The sequence below is a fragment of the Erinaceus europaeus genome, chromosome 2, assembly GCF_950295315.1.
Source record: "Erinaceus europaeus chromosome 2, mEriEur2.1, whole genome shotgun sequence".
Lineage (NCBI taxonomy): Eukaryota > Metazoa > Chordata > Mammalia > Eulipotyphla > Erinaceidae > Erinaceus > Erinaceus europaeus.
Window position 1 is genome coordinate 40,867,799 of NC_080163.1, and position 15,097 is coordinate 40,882,895.

At 44.6% G+C, this 15,097-nt stretch overlaps 1 pseudogene; it reads left to right on the top strand.

Annotated features, from left to right (window-relative positions):
* The window catches only part of LOC132532755 (large ribosomal subunit protein uL11-like), a 154,336-nt pseudogene that overhangs the window by 22,118 nt on the left and 117,121 nt on the right, over positions 1 to 15,097 (top strand).

A 15,097-nucleotide genomic window follows, 5' to 3' on the forward strand; every position in this document is an offset into this window, starting at 1 on the left:
AAGTTTACTTTCTGTGGTCTCTTTCATGCCCCCTCTGCCTCTCCTTTCCTGTCTCAATATAAAAACAAAGGAAAAAAAAGAAATCATGAACATCACAAAGAATTATTCTGCTGAGAATTATAATCTTTGCTATCCTTGCTCATACTGAATACAAAGAGTGATCTTTAATTCTCCTTTTAAAAAGAAGATTGGGGAAGCAATTACAGAAGCCAGACCTCCCACCTTCAGCAACCCACAATGACCCTGGGTCCATGCTTCCAGAGGGATAGAGAATGGGAAAGCTATTTGGGAGGGGATGGGATATGGAGATTAGGAGCCAGGAATTGCGTGGAGTTGTTCCCCCCAATCCTATAATTTTGTTAATGTCTCCTTTCTTAAATAAATTAATTAATTTTAAAAAAAGAAGATCAAGCACTTTAAGGTGTATATATTTATTTGTCTGCTTATTTATATTTTGCCACCAGAGTCACTGCTGGGGCTTGGTACCTATATGACAACTACCTGCTCCTGGTAGCTTTTTTGTTTGTTTTATCATGAAAGGTAAGACAGAGAAAGAAATAGGGAAGGAGGAGAGATTCCTGCAGTACTGCTCCATCACTCATAAAGCTTCTGCCACTCCTTCACTTCTGTTGGTGGAAATTGGGATCTTTAATTTGGGTTCTCACACATGGTAACATGTGTGCTCAACCATGTGCCCCATCATCCAGGCCCTACCTATTTTAAATTAATAAGAGAAAGGGTCTAACATAAGTGCTATAATCACATACACCTGAAGCACTGGTAGGAACACACACACACACACTCACATTCACACATTTGTATGTGCTCCCATGCATGCTCATCACCTGTATGTCAGTTTTTCTTCCTGAAAGCCACCCTACCCCACTCCATCTTTAGTCATCTCAGTCCTGTGTTTTTGTTTGATTTTGACTGTGTACATGTTTGTATGTGTGTGGATTTATTTTGTATGTTATCTCAAATAGGAGTGCAATCAGCCAGTGTCTGTCCTCTTACTTTTTTCATTAAAAAAAAATTCTCTTTATTGACTGGATAGAGATAGCCTGAAATCAAGAGGGAAGGGGGCAATAGAGAGGGGGAAACACAGAGAGATGCCTGCACTATCTCTTCACCACTTGAAAAGCTTTCCCCCTACAGGTGGGGACCAGTGGCTCAAACATGGGTCCTTGAATATTGTAATATATGTGCTTAAATAGGTGCACCACTACCTGCCCCCTGACATTTTTCATTTACCATGACTTCACTACTTCACTTCTTTCAGCTCCATACATGTTGTAAGAAAAGGAAAAATCTTAACTTTTCTTAAAAAATGATATCTGTCTGTGTATAACCCATTGTTGACCTCATATAGCAAAATGTTAGGGGTTAAGTATCAACCTGAGGTCTAGTTGCCTGAGTTTGAATCCTTGCTCTACAACTGACTGCTGCTATTTTAACTAACTAATTTTTTTTGTGACTTGATTTTCTCATCTGCAAAATAGGAATACATTCAATATAGCTACTATTTACTGTGGTAAAGATGAAATATTAAGGTGATTGGCATAACCATAATGCCATTTCCCTAGCTAAATGTTAAGGTCTTTGGAAGGAGCCTGGTCTATAGTTGGCATGTGGGAAGCTATTACTATTTTGTAAATTAATTGAAATTAGAACCAACCACCTTTCCATTTTAAGGGGGTCATATCCAGGGCTTTATTACTCCTGGATGACTTTTCTAAGATAGAAAGAAAGGTCAGGACTGAAGCTTCCTTCAGTGTAGTAGGGGCTAGTATTGAACCTGGGTCACCTACATGACTTGGCAGTACATATTCAAGCAAACTATTTTGCCAGCTCACAATCTTATTCATCTTTTTCCTAGGTTCCTTATGCAGAACAGCTTGGATAGGAAAAAGTTCTGAGTATCTTTTGGTGACTGGAGTAAAATTCTGAGGACTCCTTTTGTGATTGGAAACAATATAATAGCATTGTCTTATAGTGAGATAAAGCACCCTGAGTATCTCAGCTTCAAAACCAGGACACCCCTCCCCCCCACAGAGACACACACAAATGCCTGAAATTCAAAGTACTGGCTCTGTTGTTGCCTGCTGAGGGCTACTGATTTAAGTCTTCTGGGACTTACACCTCTTCAAAGTATAGCTGCAAGTAACCTGTACCCAGACCTTTTCCTAATGCACACATACTCTTGCTCTCTACTTCTCAGGTCAGGAAATTCCCTAGTGGTCCTGGGACTCATTACATTGACCTTAGGAATCACGCTTCAAATTCCAAATCCCTAGGTTTGCTAAAAAAATAGGATGTCCCTTTGTTATTGGTTGGGGGTTCAGGTTGGTTCACCATGAAAGATGATAGAGAACAGGTGCCTGGGAGGTGAGAGAAAGTTCACCTCAAGCCTGGGTGCAAGTTCTAGTCAGATTCCTGAAAGAATTCTTAGTCAGATACCAGTAAGTCACAGATCACTATATATATATATATATATATATATATATATATATATATATATATATATATATATTGTAGATGGTATAAAGATGACAAAACACAGGAGTGCAGGCAGACTTTGAAGTCAATTGTGCTGGTCAGATTTACTAGAAGTCGGGGGGGGGAGCATAAAGTTATTGACAAGGGAGTATGGGGGTCCACACTCAGAGAAGTATGGGAAGATTCTAGGGTGAATGGCATGTTTGCCTATTTCAGGGTTCCCAAATGATATAGAGAAGATGGGCTAATCATTTTTCACTAGAACTGGAACAGAAAGAAATTTCCTGGAAGAGATAGAGTTTTCCTAGGCTTTGGAACCCAACTCTTTTCTGAGAGCATTTGTCCCTTTCTGAACTGTCATGGTGCCAGGTGACTAATGGAGCCCCTCTCAGTTGGTATGTAGATTTTATCACAACCATGGTATAGTGCGCTTGAGAACCTTGTGCTATTTTAATGCAAAACCAGAGCTTGTTGGACACAAGGTCCACCATTTTCCTAAGGACCAAGGACAGGGAATTCAACTGGATCTAAAGTGGTGACTGAAGTGTTCTCTGCTCTACTCTGAACCTCATCCCATCATTGTAATAAAATCTTCTGATGCCAGACAGGAGGTTAGTTGATAAAATGACCTGCCAACAACATTTCACCCCCAGGGGTGGTAAAATCTCTACTGGCATGTACTTCCTGAAGACTTCCACCAAATAGCCTTGGAGAAGAGCTGGTTGGCATTCTTCTCTAGAGTAACTTCCTTGATCCATTTATAATTGACAGCTTTAGTGCCACATTTTTTCCATACCCTCTAAGAGACAAGTTATCATATAATCTGCTTAATGTTTGGAGATCCTTGCTCATAGTTTCAGTCAGTATCCTGGTTGTAGATGACCTCAACACCTACTGTCTCTGAGCAGCTAGGTCATCTGTATGAGTCTGTGCTTCTGCCCAGGTATAAGGTTTCTCCTCTGGGGTAAAACATATAGATAAGATTAGGTTAGTGCATATGGCAGTGGAGATAGGTAACTCATTTGCCTGCCTTTATCATGGAGGAAGAAAATAATGCTTTCTCTGGCCACACTTCACTTTGTTTTACCATTGGAATTTCTAGCTGAGCCATTCATTACACCACTTTCGGTACACAAACTAAGAGCTGCCTTCCTCTGCCCAGTGGGGCTGGGAAGCACGAGCCCAGTCAGGAACAACACAGGGCCACCTACACAAGCCTGCCTCTGACATAATCAAACCCACACTCCTGCAGTAATCTGTGTTCAGCTCCTACAGAGTGAAAAGAGAACATGAATTATGAGAAAGGCACAGTCACTTTGCAGAAATTACCCTGAGCAAGCATGGAATTTGTCCATGGACAGAAACTATGAGATTTTGTATGAATTTTTAAAGGCCTGGTCTTATTGCATGCAGGACTGCTATGGGCTGCATCCCAATGAGCTTGTGAGGAAGCCTCGCCAGCCATGGTGTACCCCCGTCTAGCTTTCATCTGTTACTGAGTAAGTCTTGGTAATGATTACCTCTCAGAGGCTTATTTTTATGTTTTGTTTCCCCTACCACACAGGATCTGGGAAATACTACATAAACATAAGCATTAAAAAATGAGGTAAAACCAAATGGCACTACCCTGAATCATTATTGTGTTGCTTTTGAGAAAAATAAGCTAGAACAGGCTAAACAAGGTCAAGGTCAAAGGTCATATAGCATGACAGCTATAGAGACCAGCCTCCTGGGTTCTAGATTTGAAGGAACAACAAATAACATCACTTAATCCACAGAAAAATTCATGTGTTTTTGTGCAGTTGTTTCAACAATATACAACTAAGAAAGCAGTCTCTTGGATAGGATAAGACTGAGTTCTGAGTGAAGATTCTTGAAGAAAAAAAAATACTTACAATTTTGCAAATCTTAGAAAAAAATTTAACTGTAACTAAACCAGACCATTCAAAATTTAATGGCTAAGGGAGTTCCTAGTACCAGGACCAGGTTGACTTTCTTCCTTCCATCTCTCAAGGAGAGTGGTTTGCTGATTTTGAAGACTCGTTATCCCAGAAAGCAGATTGTCTGAGCCCATAGCACTGCTAGAAATCAGAATACCAAGCTAAAGGACATAAAGAATGTCCCCCTTTGACTTGATTGAATAATAATAATAACTATAATAATTATTATTGCTGTTGATGCTATTTACAGTGTCTTAGCAACACTGCACTATGATTTCAAAGAATAGGTTTGCAGTATCGCTTTGAGAACTATCACCTTGGTTCACTTTAGGAAAGAATAGGAAGTAGAATCCTTTTAAGTCTAATCTTTTAGTGGTTCTCCCAGGCCATATAGTAAGAAGGGAAATAGTGATGAAGCAAATGGGTCAAGATATATAATGACTTCCTTTCCCACCCAAGCAAGGTTCTTTTTTTGCCTTAGTAATTCATTAATTCAATATATAAGTCATTAATTCAATATATAAAGGTTATATATATAGTAAAACCTCAAATTTGTAAAAAGTAGACTTCCGGGTGGTAGCACAGCAGATTAAACGGAGGTGGCACAAAGCTCAAGGATTGGCGTAAGGATCCTGGTTTGAGCCCCCAGATCCCCATCTGCAGGGGAGTTACTTCATAAGCAGTGAATTAGGTCTACAGTTGTCTGTATTTCTCTCCCCCTCTCTGTTTTCCATTTCTCTCTCCATTTCTCTCTGTCCTATCCAATAATAACAACATAATCAACAACAATAATAACTACAACAATAAAAAAACAAAGGCAACAAAAGGGAATAAATAAATAAATATTTTTTAAAAAGTAGATTTCATGTTAATATTCACAAAGGATGAGTTACTGATTATAGAAGCTGAATGACAAAATAGAGATGTTGAACCAAGAGCTTCTTTGTTTTGAATTGAACGAGGTACCATCCTTGACTAGATCCATCAGATTCTTGTCCTACATGCTAGCTAGAGAATAACCAGTCCTGGAAGACTTCCATGACCACTGAATTGCTTACTGATCAGTGGGTGAATATTTGGCACTAGATCAGTTGGGACACTTCGCCTTGCCAAACAGGGGTAGCAGATAAGCATTGGTCCTGGACTAGTGTGCCAGGCTCAAGTTGAGGTCATGTGGTGTCTGATGACAGCCTACCATTTCAGGTTCCCTTTCTCAATCTTCTTTCACATGATTCCTTTCCCTCTGTGTCCCAACAGGCTCAGAACCAGGAATCTAGGGGGAACCAGGAATCTGGAGAGCCTGACAAGCTGGGTATGCAAGACATCTTGCTCCTTGGGCAAAACATGCTGCCTGGAGCTATTAAGTGTGACCCTGGGTCCTTTGAAGTTCCCTTCTGTAAAATCAGCTGTCTATCTTAAAGCTTGACTTCTACCCCCTCACCCAAGACACACACACAAAAACCTAGGAGTTAATGGAATTAAGCCCAGCTTTAATTAAGGAGGGATGGCCAAAGTAGGAAGAGAAGTCAAGAACAAATACTGGTCCTTATCCCCTTAAAGCATTTCCTTTTTACCCATAAGTCTCCTCCAGAGTCCAGGGATACCCCCTGGGCTTTTGGCAGTGCCCCTCCATCCTCTCAGTACTGGCCATGGTTAAGACCCTGGCACCACATGGGGGTACTACACATGACACAAATGGAAGGTCCATGAACGGTGCAGTGGTATTTTAGTGTCTCTCCTCTCTCTCACTCTAAAATTAAATGGGGGTGGGGGATGGAGGTAGGGCAAGCATACCACACAGTAGCATCAGGTGTGCACAAGATCATGCATATTATACCCAGCATCTCTCCCCCAAATACTTTTCAGTTAGACTACAAACTATAGGAAACCGATTTTTTTGTTTCTATAAATACTACCTAGCCCAACAGGAAGGATGAGGACAAACTCAGTAAGTGGTTGTCAAATCGACAGGTGGTTGTGTTAGCAGAGAAATGTTTCTGGAAAGGATGATTGCAGTCAGAGGCTGGAGGTTATGAGCAACAAGGATTTACTTGTGCAGATTAGTAAAATAAAAGAAAGATACCCCAAAGGTGTCAGAGGGTTCTGTTTCAACGTGATAGGCAGTGAAGTAGATAACTTTAAGGAATTTTCCCAAGATCCCTCCCACTTCTCCCTCTCCTCCCATCTCATGCATATGGATTGTGTGGTTGCCATCAGAAGAGTGAGATGCACCCTTAGATGCTCTAGGGTTGATAAAATCCCTTTGTCCTTACCTTTCTCTTTATCAGGAATGTTCTCAACCCCAATGTCTGCTCTGGTTATGCAGACTATGGGGGTGGGGGAGATGGGGTTACTGATGATTACAGCAACCTTAGGCTTTTATCATTTAAACTTCCCTCTTCCTGCTTAGTTCTGGGTAACTGCTCAGTTGGATGGATGGATGGATGGATGGATGGATGGATGGATGGATGGATGGATGGGTAACAGATAAAAATTCACACATAGTGACTGACTTTGACATCATCTTGTTCCAAGCATTGTCTTATGGACTGACTTCCACAGTGACCAGGTGTGGTTCCACATATAAGGAGTTTCCTGTTAGGTTTATGATTATGAGTCTTAATTCCTTTCTTCTCCCTTCCTGGAGAAACCCACCCACGTGAGTCTTTTTCTCAGACTTTGAAAAAGACAATTCTTTCTCTTCCACACTCCTCTGCCTCCAGCTCCTTGGCTAGTAAGGACAGAGCAGGGCTCTGGGTCAGATTCTTGCCCTTCCTGCATGAAAGGTAACTGGGTGTGGATGGTTTGTGGGGGAAGAGAACACAACTGCTGCCATTGCTTCACTAGGCAGACTCTCTTACTGCTGTAACAATTCCTCTCAGGGTCACAAAACAGAAGAAGAGAAGGAGGAAGAGAGAGAAAGGGAGGGGGAGAGGGAAGAAGTGAGGAGAGTGAGACTCCACAGCACCATTCTACCACTTGTGAAGCTTTCAGTTTGCAAGACCCTGCTACGCGGTGTCCAGGGGCTGGAGGCCAGGTCCTTGCACATGGCAAAGTGTGTGCTCTCATGAGTGAGATATCTCCTGGGAGCTCTCAAGCAAGTCCTCAACCTGCCTACAAAATATATATCACAGATAAGGGCTCCCTTTTGAAAAGCCAAGGGCCAATTTGCCCAAATGAACAAAGCAATTTCTTTGTAGTCTTGCTGAAGTATTTGTTATTCTGCTGTGGAACTGCAGCCTTTCCTCTCATGACCTAGAAATAAAAGGAATATATCTGGCTGTGGAGGAGAGCTGGCAGGAAAGAGCTCAGGAGGGCTTACCAGGGTGATGTGAAATTGCTGGTGAACCAGTGAGCTATGGCAAATGATCCACTGTGAACAGCTTGATAATCCAGCTGGGGGCAGCATCTGCCAACCATGCACATGAGGTGCAAGAGGGATGGGCTGAGGTCAGAGCAGAATTGGGTCTTATCCCCACAGGACAGAATGAGCTGACAGTTGGGGTGCTGTTGAGATGCCAGTGTGTAACAGCAGGTTGCAGTCAGGGTAGCTGATGTCAGTGGGTGCCAGTTATGGGCCAGGCTCTGGACTAGGCTTAATATTCTGCCCAGAAATAGGCAGTGCCCACGGGCTGGTGAAGTGGCAGCAAACACCCCTTTTGCAGCGTGCCACCTGTTCCCATTCTGCAAGTGTGAATAGCAACCCCCATCCTCCCTATGGCCTGAGAACAGTGATAATTCATCATTCATTCAGCAATGTGGGCTCAGCAGAGATGAGCTGGTAAGCTGTGGTCCTCAACTCAAGCAGCCTGAGTTCCCTGAACTGCCTGCTTGTCTGGTCCTGCCTCCTGGCCTCTCCACATCACAGCCACTGCAGACTCACAACTCAGGGCAGAGGGCTTCTCCCACTGCTAAAAACCTTCTAGTGCTTTTCAGAACCAATTCTGCCCCACTTACACAACTTCTATCACTGACCTGGCCCTGCCTATATTTCTGCCTATGTTTGGCAGATCTATCACACACCACATGCAAAGCTAGGTGCTGTAGATCCATCAGTGGAGAAGGTGATTAAGACGGGGGCCAGTAGTGAACCACAGCTTAGAGGGTAGAGGCAGATAGCACACAAATAAAGGCAGAGCACGTACCTTAGGGTGTCCCTGATGTATGCTGGGGTGCTCCAGCAGAGCAAAGAACCCTCACAAAGGCCCTGAGGTAGGTACATGCTTGGCCTATTAGAGAAAAGGCTAAGACTTCCAGAGCAGACTGAGCAGGGTGAGTGGTAGGAAGTTTGGGAGCACAGAAGTTCTCCAGCCCTAGAATGAGCTTTGCCTTCCACTCTGCACAAACTGAGTTGCAGAAGTGTTTGGACAGAGGAGTGTCTGCCTGCCTTTCCTGAAAAGGGTCTAGTGGCTGGGGCCCTGTGGTTAGGAGTGAGAGGCAAGTTAGGTGAAGTGAGAGGTCACTGTGTGCTCCCAACAGGGCTGATTGGATGCAGCTGTGAAGGTGGGTGAAGTGCTAAAGTCTCTCAGCTGCTAGGCTTGCTGATAGCTGGCTCTTGGGGAATGATTGAGTATCAGAGATAACATTCAGACCCTCAGGGCTGTGTAGGAACAGTTCTTCCTCTTCCTGAAGGGGAGGAGACAAAGACAGGGCTGAGGGTCAGGCTGAGGGAAGGTCATTTTTCTCTTTGGACAAACATCTCATCTCCTAGTCTGCACTCACTGGGCTCTCATAGGTCACCAGTCAATTTCCTTTCTCTCTTTCTCTCTTTCTTTCTTCCTTTCTCCTTATATCTTTGTAGAATTTTCTTTTCTTTTTTTTTTGCCTCTAGGGTTATCGCTGGGGCTCAGTGCTGAGACTATAAATCCACTGCTTCTGTCAGAAATTTTTTCCATTTTATCAGATAGAACAGAGAGAAATTGAGAGAGGAGGGGGAGATAGAGAAGGAGAGAGAAAGCCCCCTGCAGGTGGAGAGCTGGGGGGGGTGGATTGAACCCGGATCCTTGCGTAGGTCCTTGCACTTAGCACTGTGCATGCTTAACAGGGTGCACAATCTACCTGCCTCCAGTCATCAGTCACTTTATAGAAACCTCTAACTTGTCTACCCCAAAACCTTTGTAATTTCTGTGTTCTCCTTATCTACGCAGCAGTGGGCAATAAGTTCTCTGAGAGATAGAAGGGGGGCTCCTATGTGAGGCACCTTCTTCCTGCTGATCTCAGTTCCACTGACTGTTACATCCCCCCATCACCTCCAGCCACATGAGCTGCTCAGTGCCTTTCAGACACTGACCACTGACTGCCTGAAGCCTTTCTGTCCAGTGTGTACCTGTAGTCTGTTAGCTGGGTGAGAACTGCAAGCTCTCTCAGTGCAGGGCACTGAGTAGCCATGGTTTACATTACTCAATGACTACCACCTCTCCAGATTCAAAGGAGTTCTCGAAACTTTACATCAGGCTCAACCTGACGCTGTTGACTGGCTACGGAAGAAGGGCAAACGCTAGAAGAAGAACATTACTCAGTAGTCAAGGATTACATTAATTTCACAAAGAAGGAATAGGGACAATTGCCTTGGGTGCTATAGGTTCTCGGCGTGGGAAAGGAGAGGTCATTGGACATCAGTAACACATGAGAAAAAACAGACAGGACCAAAGGGATGCCTCATGGTGAAGGGGCAGGGGTGGGGTCTGGCAGGGAGTCTGGGCAAGGTGCCAATAGGACCAGGCAGGGAGCCCTGAGAATGGTACTGCCAGCATCTTCACCACAAGCTGCGGTAAAAGTTTCCTCTCCAGGTGTTGGAGGGAGGCCCAGAGGCCATAAATCAGAATTAACTGTGCTGTCACACAGAGGGTGCTCCCCCAGCACGTCCTCACAGAGGAAGAAACCCCAAAGGGAGCAGCCATGGAGAGTTCAGTTGCCCCAGTCCCTAGCAAATGCAGTCAAAGCTGCACACCCATAGTCCTGACCTGAAAGAAATCCTTGCCTGGAACAGAGTGGGAAAGTAACCCCCTGTCAAAGTCAAGGCCTAAAAGAATTACAGGATTGAGAAAAGCTTTCTGTTCATTAATCCCTCCTCCCCATACACAGGCCCAATCTCTGAGGCTGTGCGTGGGTGAGGCTCTCTGTGGTGGTTCAGAGTAGGAGGTCAGGCCCCAGGGAAGGTCTGCTGATGGAAGACTGTGCTGTGCTGAGCATGCCTGCAGGGATGAAGCCAGTCTGGCAGACTTCCTAGGAGCTCTTGGCACTGCCTGTGTTTAGCAGCAGTGTGCAGAGCAGAGAGCTCTGTTAACCTTGTGGATTCCTATGCTCTTAGGTGTGTTTTGTGGCTCCCAGAAGACTCAGAAAGTGAGTCCTCCCCACTCCATGATTGGCTGGGGTTAAGCTGTTGCAGGACAGGCCTCCACTGTGTCTGTCACAAAGAGGACATGCTTAATCTCCGGACACATGATCCCCACCCTGGGATTTCTGGGCATCCCAGCCCATGCCCCACCCCACCCCCTATACAAACACACACACATACTTTCTCAGGTGATAGGTATGGAGGGGCAGGCTTTGGGGTCGTTATCTGTCCTGGGCTTTCATCTCCCCCTGATAACCTTATTAGACTTTTTCTGGGTAGCATCCCTGGCTGTGCTATCAAGCGCTGCCACTACATGACTCCAAAGCCAGGCTCCTGTCCAGAAGCCAAGATACACTTACAGTCTGGTCCTTCGCTGCCCCTGAGTGGCTGTCTGGACTTACTACACCCTGACTGCTGGGTAAATATTTATTTTCATTATTTCCCTTCAACAAAGTACTGCCTTCCTATCATATACCTCCCTAGGTCTTTAAGCGACATAGGACCAACCCAAGAAAGATCATAATCTCTCCAGGAATGCTGACAAGGAACAAAGAAGCCAAATAAAGCAGTATGATTGACTGTAAGAAATATGTGGTCTTTGTCCATTGCCTCACACCTTACTCCTAAAACCCATGGGGTTTTCTAAGATAGGAGAGGAATAAAAGTTGTTGGGTTGTTAGGTTAATGAGGTGCCTCTGGGCTTGCACCAGAGGGTAAGGCTGGTTGCCAGGGGAACCACCCATGTGATTGGAGGGCTGGATGTTTCAGTTCTTCCCCAATGGCTTTAAATGGGAGAGGAACTTGAAGTTGTATCGGTGGTCACATGAGTCAATCAATTATGATTATGCAGAAAGTGTCCCTAAGTGCTCAGAAAAAGTAGGTTTGGAGAGCTTCCAGGTTGGTAGTTAGTTGATCATGGCAACTGCTTTGGCTAAGACAGCCCTTTCACACAGATGCTTATATAGCCTTGTTTTGGGAAAATTGTTTAGGTAGCCATGCCACCTAGTGGAGACAGAGACTGTATCTTACAGTGACTTATTTTCTAAATTGTCACCAGGTGTATCACTGAGACTTGGTGCTTGCTTAATGAATCCACTACTCCTCGTGGATTTCTTCTTTTTCTTCTTCTTGATAGAAACAGAAATTTAGAGGGAAGGGGGAGATGAAGTGGGAGAAAGAGACACCTATAGCACTGATTCACTACTCATGAAGCTTCCCTACTACAGGTAGGGACTAGGGGCTTGAACCCAGGGTTTTACACATGGCAACATATGCACTCAACCAGGAACACCACCACTCCCTGATAATGTCTTCCTAACTTATGGATGATCATGAACGCGAACAAAGGAAAGGTGTCTTTCTTCTTCAAATGCCAGGAGCCTCACATAGATGTGAGATAAATCTAATACCTGAGCATAAAAGCTAGTGAATTCTCAATAAGTTCCAAGAGTCTTAAGCCAAATAGAAGATCTGCAGAGACCCAGCATCTCTGGCCTCTTGAACTAACTCACTTCTAGAGAAAGGTGCCACATACACTCCCAGCCCTGCAGTGCATCCTAATCATGTCAGCTATTATCAACTATTGGACTGGTTAATCATCAGTGACCTTGTGCAGGAAGGATGTGGAACTGTCCTCAATTCACAGGTGGGACATCTAAGGCTCAGGCAGCTGGTGAATGAGCAAGTTAGACTTCCCATCCCTGAGAGTCTACAGTGGTCATCCTCAAATCATCACAGAGCTCTCTTGACTTGTTCTTCATGTCAACTGCATGAAGCTGGAGTTACTTCCACTTTATAGATCAGAAAACAAAAACTCAAAGCACTAATCTACCTCATGAGTCCTTGTCTGGCAGGTGACTATGTTGAGAATCTGGTGCAAACACATGTATCTGGGAGCCCAGAACCCCTCCTTCCCTACCCACAAGGTTCTACCATATGTCCCCTCCTGCCATTAAGGTCTTGGGGCAGAGTTTTCCTTGAAAAGTAGTCCTGCTGTCTCCCAGACAAAACTAGGTGTAACCTACTGGCAGATTCCCTAGGAATCTGCCCTTGTCATGGACAATCAGGGCACATACACTGTAAGGACATCAGGCACCACTCACAGATACTGGCTTTCAGTTTTGCCACTGCTGCCCCTGACCTGCTCTGTCCAGGGGATCTATGATGAGACATAGGGAGAAACAGATGCACTGTGTTTGCACTGACATAGAAAAGGGTAATCTACACATGGTTAATTAAACACCTCTTGCCTTTTTCCTTAAAAGCCCTTTCCCCTGGACATGGATGGGACACTGCCCACCACCTCAGGAGCAGCCTGTGAGGGAGAAACAACTCTTGGCAGCAGGAGTGGTGCCACCCCAACCAGAGATGAAAGGCGATGCTGTGTGGATCACAGGATGGCTAAGTAACAGAAAGACAGGGTCAAACAGAGACTCATGTTTATCGGGACATTCCTTACTGAGCACCAAACATGCTTCACTCTGTATAAATAGCACCAGGACCCAGTGGCATCAGAATGTTTATGATCCATTATCCACAGTAGGAAACAGGCCTGGTAGTTTCAGTAATTCATGTCAAGTATTCCTAGATTAGTCAACTGGATTTCTTCCTCTCTACTGATAATCCCTCTAATCAATGCCCCCAAAGCAGTGGGTCTCAGAATCTCTTGAAATTCCCCACCCACAGTGTTTCTGATTTGATAGGTCTTGGGTGGGACCAGATAATTTGCATTGTAACAAGCTTCCTGGTGACCTGGAAACTTTGAGACGTATTACTCTAAAAACTGGATTATCAATGAATAGTTTACTCAAAAGTCAACCCAAAAGCAATGCAGAAAGACTTTGCTTTCTTCAATGTACCTCCTCCTGCATTCGTGGGGGACCTGGGTTGGTGGTGCCAGTGGCTTACTTGAGCTGCAACAGTGACAGACACACCCAGAACCTGATCCCGGCCAAGCAGAGAGCAGGAGGTGTTCTCCTCACCATTGGACAGAGGAGGCCACTCAATTGCTCCATCAGGCAAGGACAGCACCACAAGATGGGCTTACAGGGCTGTCTGGAGAGCCAGGGTCTGGACTCAGTCACTATTCAGGGAGAGCCAATTCTGCTCTTTTAAAAGGGGGGGCTTAATAGTTTATATTAATCAGTAAATACAGTTGTTGTAAAATGTGTAGAATTTCTCTATTTTCTACAAAACACTCTAACCTTCTGCCTAGGTCCTCCGCTACCACAACACACCAGGAACTCAATCCCTTCCCCTCACCCCAAGTTTTTTATTTTGGTACAACATACCAAACCCAGTCAAAGTTCTATTTTGTGTTTTCCCTTTTGTTCTTATTTCTCAACTTCTGTCTGTGAATGGGATCATCTCATATTCATCCTTCTCTTTCAGGCTGATCTCACTTAACATGATTTCTTCAAGCTCTACCCAAGATGAGGTAAAGAGGGGGAATTAATCATTTTTAACTCCAGATGGCCCCAACCCTTTTTGTATCCCCACTTGCTCCCATCCCCTTCCACCCTACAGCTTGATAACAAAGGCAACAAATGGTAGGAAAGCGAAGAGGCATAGCCAGGGCTGGTAGAAGGTGAACATTCCTGAGAACAGCGCCCCACCCCCACCCCTTTTGGGCTCAGTTCAGTACCCCTGCTCCCTGGATCTTGACCAGTCTAGTAACTGTGGGTGGCCAGAGTTCTAACTGCACAGTGAAGAAGAGGTCATCAGTTGGTCCTGCGTGACTGCTTCTCTGTGCTCTACTACAATTCACGCTGACTGTCGGTCCTTAATGTGGACAGGCCTAGTGCAGAAAGCCTGGGCGTGTGGAGAGCTGTCTAGCTAGCAGACAGTTCTCTAATGACTCCACACTTTGGGTTTTCATTAGTGGCACAGGGCACAATCAAGCAAGCAGGGAATTTGCAGGAGTTCTGTCTAAAAGCCTCTGTTGACAAGGCTGTCTCTGTAGCAGCCACAGGCTGCTGTTCTAGGACTGCAGAGTGTCACATCTAAGCATGGCAGCAGTGGGATTAGAGGGGCACAGGGCTGGATGGAACAGAAAGACATATATATTTTTCTTTTTTTATATATTTATTTATTCCCTTTTGTTGCCCTTGTTGTTTTATTATTATAGCTATTATTGTTGTTATTGCTGTCATTGTTGGATAGGATAGAGAGAAATGGAGTAAGCAGGGGGAGAGAAAGATAGACATCTGCAGACACCTGCAGACCTGCTTCACCGCCTGTGAAGTGACTCCCCTGGGAGCCAGGGACCTTGCGATTTGTGACACGTGCACTTAATCCACTGCGCTACTGACTGACTCCCCATTAA